This window comes from Penaeus monodon, chromosome 42, assembly GCF_015228065.2.
Source record: "Penaeus monodon isolate SGIC_2016 chromosome 42, NSTDA_Pmon_1, whole genome shotgun sequence".
In the NCBI taxonomy this organism is placed as follows: Eukaryota; Metazoa; Arthropoda; class Malacostraca; order Decapoda; family Penaeidae; genus Penaeus; species Penaeus monodon.
In genome coordinates this window covers 30,408,070-30,418,069 of record NC_051427.1, presented here as the reverse complement: position 1 = coordinate 30,418,069, position 10,000 = coordinate 30,408,070, and positions in this window count along the sequence as shown.

Genomic DNA, 10,000 nt, shown 5'->3' with positions numbered 1-10,000 from the left:
TGGCTTTTTTAAGCTTGATCCTAAAGAAAAGCGCTTTTAAAACTGTTAACACACAACCACACACACACAACACACACACACACACACACAACACACCCCACACACCACACCCCAACAAACCATACACACACAACACACACAAAAACACACACCCACACACACACCCAACACACACACAACACACACGAACCCGCACCGCCAACCCACACACCACACACACACAACACACACACACAAAAAAAAAAAAACACACATATATTATTATTATATATAAAATATATATATAAATAATATTATATAAAAATACTAGGAATCAGTGAGACCAATTGGAAAAGAAATGGAATTTAAAAAACAAAAAAAAACAAGACAGTTCTTTTTTAAAGAAGAAGGAAATTATAGTCACGGGTTGCTTTTTCTCAAGAAAAAAAAAAACTGCAAGGCACTAATTGGGTACAGCCCAATAAATGATCGCATTTTAAAAGTCAGAATAAAAGAAAAACCACATAACATAAGTATTATACAATGCACGCACCAACCAATTTTGAAAGTGTGAAAAAATTTGTTTTTTTTATAACACTTCCAAGAAACTTTAGACAAAATCCCTAACAGAGATGAAAAAAGAAATCATGGGAGCCCTCAACCCCAAAGTAGGAAAAAAATGATCAAAAAAATGACACCTGTGGAAAATTCGGCCCTTGGAATAAAAATGAAAGAGGTAAAGATTTTTAAATTTCTGTATAAAAATAATTTAGTTATAGCCAATACTTTGCCCAAACACCCCCCAAGCACTTGTACACGGGGTTTTTCACCAGACAAAAAAAACAGCAACCAAATTGACTACTTTGTGCTAAACCAAAATGGAAGAGTTGCAAAAAAAAATTAAAAAAAGACGGGTGCCGACTGAACAGTGACCCCCAAACTATAACTATCGACTTTAAAATAAGACTCAAAAAGATGGAGCGCCCAACCCACCTCTAAAGCTCGACTAAAAAATCTATAACATTAGAAAATTTACAATGTCAAAAAAATTTGAATACTCAATAATGTGAAGATGAAAAACACCAAATGATTTGTGGGAAAAAGGAAAAAGAACTTTTTCTGAGCATGCTTAAAAACTATCGCAAAAAGAAAAAGACAAATTCCCCCCGGGATATCTGAAAAAACCTAAGTAAAATTTGAAAAAAAGAAGATGCCAAAAATAAAAGGTATCAAAAACCAGTTGAAAAATAATTTACAAAAACAAAATACAAAAATTCAAAGATTATTGCAAAGAGAAAGGAAAAATTTTTAAAATGAACATAGCTAAGAATTAAAAAACTTTTTCAATAAGAAACTAAAAAACTCTCCCAAGGAGTACAAAACACACAGAAAATTTAAACCCTAAAAGGACACTACAAAACTGAAGAGGGATTGTTTATGTAGGGAAAAAAGAATCAAAGATAGAGGAATCAATATTGTTCCAACCTATACAAAAAGAAAAAGATCTAACAACAACTTTATTAGACTCAATGCACGAAGATAAAAAAAAACCACCGCCCCGCTAGACGAAGTTATAAAAGCCAAAAAGAATTAAAGAAAACAAGAGCCCGGGAATAGAGAAATAACGCGAACAACAAGAACGCTGGCGAAAGTTTGAATCTTCTTCTACAAATTTTGTACAAAAATATGGAAGAAAAAAGATGGCCAGAGATGGGTGGGGTGGTCTTTGTCCATCCCGGGAGGGGTGACGACTCCAATAAACAATACAGGACAATTGCTTGGTGATCACAGCAGCAAAATTTTGTTGAAATGATTGCTGAAAAAATGAAGTTGGGGTTTGAGAAAAGAAATTGCAGACGAAAAAGCGGGTTTTTCCCCGGGAAGGGGTGCCAGAGACCGATTCTGAATCTGAAATTTATCATGGAGAGAAACGGGAAAAACAGAGGGGCCTATACCGTGTTTATCGATTACTTGAAAATTTTGATACTGTTTGATCATATATCCTCTGGAATAACAGAAAGATATGAAAGTTCCAAAAACATCATCCAACTAAAAAAGCCTGTTTTACCCAAAAACAAGCAACTGTAAGAACCACTTTGGGTTAACAGAAAGGTTCGAAGTCAAACAAAGGGACTCCCTTTTTTGACTTCAAACCATTCTGTTAACCACGGACAGGTTGCATTTTGTCCCGCACCTCTTTAACATAATTTAAAAAAAAATTTTGAGAGGGGCTCTAGAGAAAATTTTTAAGGAACTGTAGATGTTTTGGGGGATACAAAAATCAAATCTAAGCTACGCCGATATATATTTTAATTGCCAGCGTATCACTGAACCAAAAAAACTATAGATAAAGTTAGAGACAAGCGAAAAGGCTGGCTTGTTTCTTTTAAAGCCAAGAAAACTAAGATCATGAAGATTCAAAGATAACCGGCAATGAAAAATGATGAACAGTACAATCAAAGGAATGGTTGTGGAAAATGTGAAAAAAGTTCACTTTCTTGGAGCTGTTTTAACTAATAATAGATGATTCACCGGAGATAAAAAAAATTACCATTACCAAAAAACCCCCACAGTTGCTCCAATAAAAATTGGAAAGACCGAAAAAATACCTTCGGACAAAGCTGAGGTTATTGAACTCATTTTTTCCCCTTTCCATATGGTCGGGTTGGGTGTGGGAAAAAGATAGACAAGAAAAAAATCATATTTTGAAATGTGGTGTTTCAGACGAGTACTACGCATTTAATGGACAGAGAAGAAAAGAAAGATGAAGTATTAAAAAAATAAAATTTTAAAGACGGGTGTTGGACATCTTGAACAGGGGGAAATTAAAGTTTATTGGTCAGTGATGAGAATAAAAGGATTGAGAAAAATAGGGTGGGATAGGAAACAGAAGGGGAGGCAAACCGAAGCAAAACTGAGGAAACCCTCAAAGGTATTTGCGGGCTTCGATGGGACAAGTGGAAAGAAAAAACGCAAAAGTTTAGTGCCGAAGGATGGTGGGGAAAGGGCCACGGCTGCTCCAACATGAGCTACGTTATTGATGAGATTTATTTTGTATTTTAGTTTTTGACCAAAAGTTTTGATAACCAAATGCAAAACCCCAGACGTTTAGATACTAAGTCGGGGTGGTACCTTTACACAAACCACACACACAACACACACAGAACGTATCCCATGCAGTAAGCTCACGCATCGACGCCTCTGGTACACATTATGTCCTATTCACTTCCGAACTTCAAACTTTAGGGGGCTTGTTTTTTGCAGCGGAAAAACGGTTGACCCTCAAATGTTTAAACAACGACCACTATAGGGGTCTCATAATTCTTTTTCACGAGAAAAGATGCTTAAAACGTGCTGAAGTGACAAACTGACCTTTATCTACTTTCAATTATACTTATACCCCTACCCATAATCACACGCGTAAAAGACTTATTTGGATTAATCGCACTTTGATTTTTTAAAAAATACATTTAAAAAGTATTATAATAATTTACATTATACAAAAAATCAAAGTTTTGAAAACCCATATAATCTACTTGCATTATACTTATGATTATGTATAAAAAACGTACTTAACTGTATATATAATCGACTTACTTAAAACTGATAATGCCCAAAACCCTATGATCAAATCATGATTATTTAAATACTTTGGGTTAATAATTTTAAAAAAAACTTTCAATTTTTGTGGTCCCTGTGAACAAGGTGACATATATTATACAATATATATTATATATTATATATTAATATTATTAATTTATAATATGGGTATATATATATTATATATATATAATATATAAATATTATATATATAATAATATAATGGGTATATATATAATATAATATATATATATATATATATATATAAATATATAATTTTATATTATATATATTATACACATCACACTATGTGTTAGACAGATAGATAAAGATAAGCGATATATAGGTAAAGGGCCCGGGAAGTTGGATATAAGTGACAGATAGATAGATAGATCAACAGATAATTATATAGATCGATAGATAGATAGATAAATAGATAGACAGACAGACACTATAGGTAGGTAGGCAAAGGGGAGACGACGATAGATAGACAGAATTTTATAGAGATATAAGATAAATTGGGAAATATATAAATTTTATGAAAACATATAAAAGATATGTAGATAGAAAATAAATGAGATAACAGATGATAATAGATAGATGAAAAAAAAATTATATATAATATATTTTAATATATAATATTATTATATTTTAAAATATTTATATGAATGTGTGTGTGTTTGTGTAGATAGATAGATAGATAGACAGAGAGATAGTTAGATAGATAGATAGATAGGGAGGCTACAGGAAAATTAAAAAAATGAAACTAAAGGAGATAAGATAGATAGATAGATAAATAAACAAAAATAAATAGTTGCAGGGAGTAGGTGGGCATAAAGATAGATTACCTATACTACGTAGATTTACAAAACCTATAAAAAATATCTGTTTTTAAAACACACCATTAACCAGAAACACATTTGAAACCCCCTACAACTCAGCCCGTACGCACCCACTACACAATAACGCGGCAGAATAACATGGCATAAAAAGTCATTTTGCGGACTGTGGCGAAAATTAACCGAGGGGAAAAAACGGTGGTGAGAAATTTAAAAAAAAAAAAATATCCCACCAAAAGGATTAAAAATTTCGCTCTGAAAAGTACATCAATTGCGTCACCGATTTCATAGCGAAAAAATTTAATAAATTTTTACGCCGAAATTTTTTTGTGAGATGTGAAAGAGAGTGGGTATTTAAGAAAAAAGGCGAAACATTTAAGTTCTTTATATGCAAAAAACAACTATCCTGCTTAATTAACAATACATATTTCACTTTGAAGATGTGGTTTCTGAAGTGTAATTTTTTTCCCAATCATTATTTCTAGAATGTTTTTAAATTTAGTGAGTTTTAAAAAAATTTATTACATGGACGGAAATATAGAGAAAAAGTATGCAAAAACAAAACAGAAAAACGGATTTTTTATTTTGATGCAATAAAGTTTTATTTGAACTCGTTTTAAATAAAGTTTTTCTTCAATCTCAGCAGTGCAATAAACTACTGGGAAAATTTTTATTAAGGGGTTTGAGGAAAAAAAGTAAAAAATAATTTTCTAGTACAATTTTCAACGTGAATTCAGTGAGTTTTTCAGGTTCTTTTTAAATAATATTAATCATAATTTTTTTGCCATTTTTTAAACCCTTTTAAGTATTATAAATTAATAAGGTATATATATAAAATATATTATATAATATATATATATATATATATATATATTATATATATGGGTTTTGTGTGGTGTGTGGTGTGGTGGTGTGTGTGGTATTATATATATATATATATATTATATATATATATATATATATATATATATGTGTGGTTTTTTGTGTGTGTGAGTGTGTTTGTTGTGGTGTGGTTGTGTGTGTGTGTGTCTGTGTGTGGTGTGTGTGTATCCACAATTATATATAATGTAATATCATACCTACACACATTATAAATAAGGTGTGTACGTATAAATCTTTTTCTAGTTTGTCCTTATGGGGGGTCCCCGTTGAGAATGACCCTTTCTCTATATATTTCTGTTGTTTAACCAGCGACTATATTTTTCTCTCTACGATTTTTATTTATACAATCTTTCCATCGTGTTCTGGTCTTCCTCTTCTTCTTTTTCCTTGAATTTCCTTTTCCATGATTCCTTCCCACGTGTTTTTCCCCACTCTTCCCTTAAAGGACAAAGCATCTTAGTCTCGTCTCCTAAATTTTTAGAAATTTCCATTACTTCCACTGTCCCTCTGTGTAGTCGTTTCTTATTTTTTCTCCTTGTGACTCCCCCCCTCCATCTCAACATCATCTCAGCTGCGTCCCATTTTTTTTTTCTAACTTCTTAAAGGGTGCTGTTCTAGGCCGTAATTTAAAGGCTGGTTGATAGGGTCTTATGCACCTTCCCTTTTGATTTAAATTTGGGACTCTCCTATCGCACAACACCCCTGACATTATTTTAATTATTCCATCCACTCTGAATTCTGAAATTAATTTCCCTTATCCTTTCCCGGGCAGTTTTTCTACGACCTTTGAACCAGATTTTTAAAAGGGTTTGAACTCTTTTAAATTTCTCTCCCCTAATTTAAATTTTGTGGTAGTTGGTCCCCCATCTATTCTGGGGGGAAAAATATTCGTTTGGACCTGCCTATTCTCTTCTTCTGCTTTCTAAACAAACCTCCATTTTTTTTTTCCCTTTTTCTAACTCTTTACTTTCTGCCACAGCACAAACATCAGCGTAAATACGCACCATGGGGTTTCTTCTCTTTCATTTTTGTGTGACATCAAACACTATATTTAATAACAGTGGGTAAGTGCTGATCCCTGGTGTAACCCAACCCCTTTTCTTCAAATTTCCGTCGTACCCACGTGTTCCCTTTCTCCGCTGCCAGTTCTTTTAGATTCCTGGATCCCTTCTTACATATCTGGCCCCTTTTGGGGCATACACACTAAATAAATTTTATTGAGAAAAACTTCAAGGGTAATCGTATCCATGATTCTGCACTCCTTCATTTCCGTCACTAAATCTTTCATGTCCGCGTTAAAATAATTTTCCAATTCCATTTTTCCTTCTCCGTTTGCTTCGCATATATCGCTTGACCCTTGCCTAATTTTCGCCTTTTTCCCCTTCCATCTTTTTTCCCTCACACTACACGCCCACTTTCCTGTTTCCTCCCCCTCCCAAAACCCCGGGCCCTCTTCCGTATGGCCCCAACTTTTGATGCCCCAAAATCGAAAAGGGTTAACAGCCTTTTGGGCCCGCCCCTTTCATGAGGCGTGCAATCGGGGGTTACACAGAGTTAGGGCATGTATCTGTGGGTCGCTTACGGGGACACCCTAGCATTGGTGACAAATTTTTTGGGTCATTTCATGTAGATTTTGGCGAGATTTCAGGCGGAGCCCTCCTAACCTCAACCCCCCCTTTTATCCGGATTGGGACGGGCTGATATATATACCCAGCGGGTATTATATTATATATATATTATAAATATATAATATATTTAATATTATATAACATACACACACACACATCAAACACACATAGTATTGGGTATGAAACCACACACACAACACACAAACACACACACACACACACACACACACACACACACACATACCATGCACGCGTATCACAAAAACACAAAACCACACACAAACACACCACACAACAACCCCCAAATACACAGGCACGCGTATGCACACAAACACAAACACACACACACACACACAAACACCACACACAACCACACACACACACACACACCACAACACACACACACACACACACATATATTAAAATTATTTATAATAATATATATATATTAATATATATATATAAAATATATCAATAGTGTGTGTGTGTGTGCGGGGTTTGTTGTGTGTGTGTTTGTGATATATATATTTTATATATATATTAATATATATATAATATATACATAATATATATATAATATATATATATATATAATATATATTATATATTATAATATATATACATAATATGCACAAACACACACGAAAAAGGATCCAGTTTAAGCTTTGAAGCCGCAGTGCTAATTTTTACTTTTTGTTGTCAATATGAATGCATTATTGGGTGTAGCAATTTACCAGTGCAGACAGAGAAGGTGTTGTTATTCGTTCAGTGTCCCAGCCTGAATGGCTAAATATGCTTATATGAGTAAAAAAAAATGTTTTTGTAAAAAATTGTTATATATAAAACGAACAATACACGATCAACATAAATTTTTACTTCATTGAAGGAAAACCGAAGAAGTTCGTTCATAAAATTTTTTAAACAAACGATACTGCTTATATTCCCCCTGGCTTTACTATTCCTTCGCTTGCAGGGGAAATCCTGGGACCTGTCTCGCTTTTAGTAAAATTTCAAAAAACCACCCATATATCATAATATACTTCGAACCTTTTTTCTTCCCCACGTATTCCATAATTTCGAACCCCCTTTCCTATGCCTGCACGTGACTCTCCACAAGCGAAAATTTGGCAAATCCATATTTCAAAATGTGTAGACTGTCTGGCTCCCTTCGATTTCTGTTGCTATTTTTTGGCCCCGATCGGTGTAAACGACGGGATTGCTGTCTCCACCCTTCTTTGTGCAGGTAAAATTTGTTTAAAATTTTTCCCTTCGGTTAATTTAGTTGTTCGTTTTTTGTTTTGTTTTTTTAGAGGCTTTGCTGTCCCTTTTGTTGTTTGGCGGTTCTGTGTTCTTGAAATTTTTATTCCCTTGTTCTTTTATATGTTTTTTTTTTTCTTGGGCTTTTCCCTTTTTGTTTTTGTTTTATTTTCTGCCAGTTTTTTTTATTCGGTGTGTGTTTATTTGTTTCCCTATGTGTTTACTTTTTCATTTTTTGCATTTTCTTTTTTATATCGACCCATGTACATCTATTTTTATTTTATATCTCCTATCTCTCTCACCTTCAGTAATTTATTACATACATTATTTAACTTTTTTTTCCCCAATTAGATCTTTTCCGTTTAGGGTTTGATTTTTTATTGGGTTAATAATTTCAATCCTCATACTATATTCAAACATTACATATAACATACACAACAATACACATAACATACACATACACATACATACACATACACCCCTGCAAGAGTTCAGGGGTAGCAGGGGTAGGGTTATTGGTATTACGGCTTTGCTCTTTATTAAAAAGAGTACACACAGTAAAGGGGGAAAACACGAGACGATGTCTAGGGGTAAAGCGGTGAGCGCGGGGGCACGAAAGGGTGGGGCCCACCTTCCAGTCGGGGGCTGGGCAAAAACTGAGTAAGCTGAGTCACCTTTGGGCATAAGAAGTGAGCGTCCACCCAAAGTTGGGGGGAAAGGAAAAGTGAGGCAGTGGGGAAAAGTAGGAACATCTGCAGGAAGTATGGGGGAGCGGGTGAGGTCACCGGTTTTCCCTCTGTAATGACCTTTCCAATACTCTTTACACACAAACACACGAATATATGGTGGGGGTTTACCATTTCACCATGCGTATGTTAACTACAGATTGTCTTCGGAGGTGCTTCCAAAAAATTTGTAGTATGAGTATATTACAGTTTTTTTTAAACTAATGGGTGGTAACACATAACTGGGGAGCAGGGCCATTCTGCCCCCAGGGAGTTTTTGTGTCCCCGCCCTAGCAAAAACAGTTCTCCATCAGGGGTTGGGGCCAGGCTGGCAACCTGGGCCCCGTAAAAACCAACCCCAGGCAAAAAGGGAAAAAAGAAGAGGGGCGGAGTCGTCTGGATAGTGACTCCGACCCCGATTTGTGGCCCGGGGGTTCCCGATTCGGCTCGGTGTTCCGACCAGGGGTTTATCCATCGGGATGCCGAGCCTGGTAGGTGGGTGCAGGGCAAAAACCCTCCCCGGGAATCCTGCACCCCTGAGATTACTGATGGGGGGGATGCCCCCCCCCCCCCCACTTTTCCTCCCTTTGGGGGGGTTGTCGGTTGTGCCGAGGCGTCGGGGCCGGAGGCCCACATATGGGGGGAATCTGCGGGAGGGCCCTGGGCGGTCAGCAACATCCCCAAATTTTCGAGGATGATCGACTGCCTTTTATGTCGGGGGGGAAATGGGGAGGCTGGGGACTGCCCTTGCTGTCTCTTAAGTGGAAAAAATATGGGGGATACCCACTGTGATCGGTGTAGCAATGGTGCGTGCCTTAAGGGAGTTGCGGTGGCTATCCTGACCACTTCACTCCTCAGTCTGAAGGGTTTCCCCTGCTGATGAGCGCATTCTGCTTGTGAAATGAAGCACACTTGGGTTCATCTCTTAGGGAGTCTACGCTCCCAAAGGGAAGTTGGGGTCAAAAAGGGAAAAAGATCTTCTCACAAAACGACTCGTAGTGGACAATGTGGGGGGGCACTTATGGTCTTGGGGGGCTTCAATGCGGTCACTGGTACGAAGGGGAAAGGGTACAAGCTATGCACGGCCCAT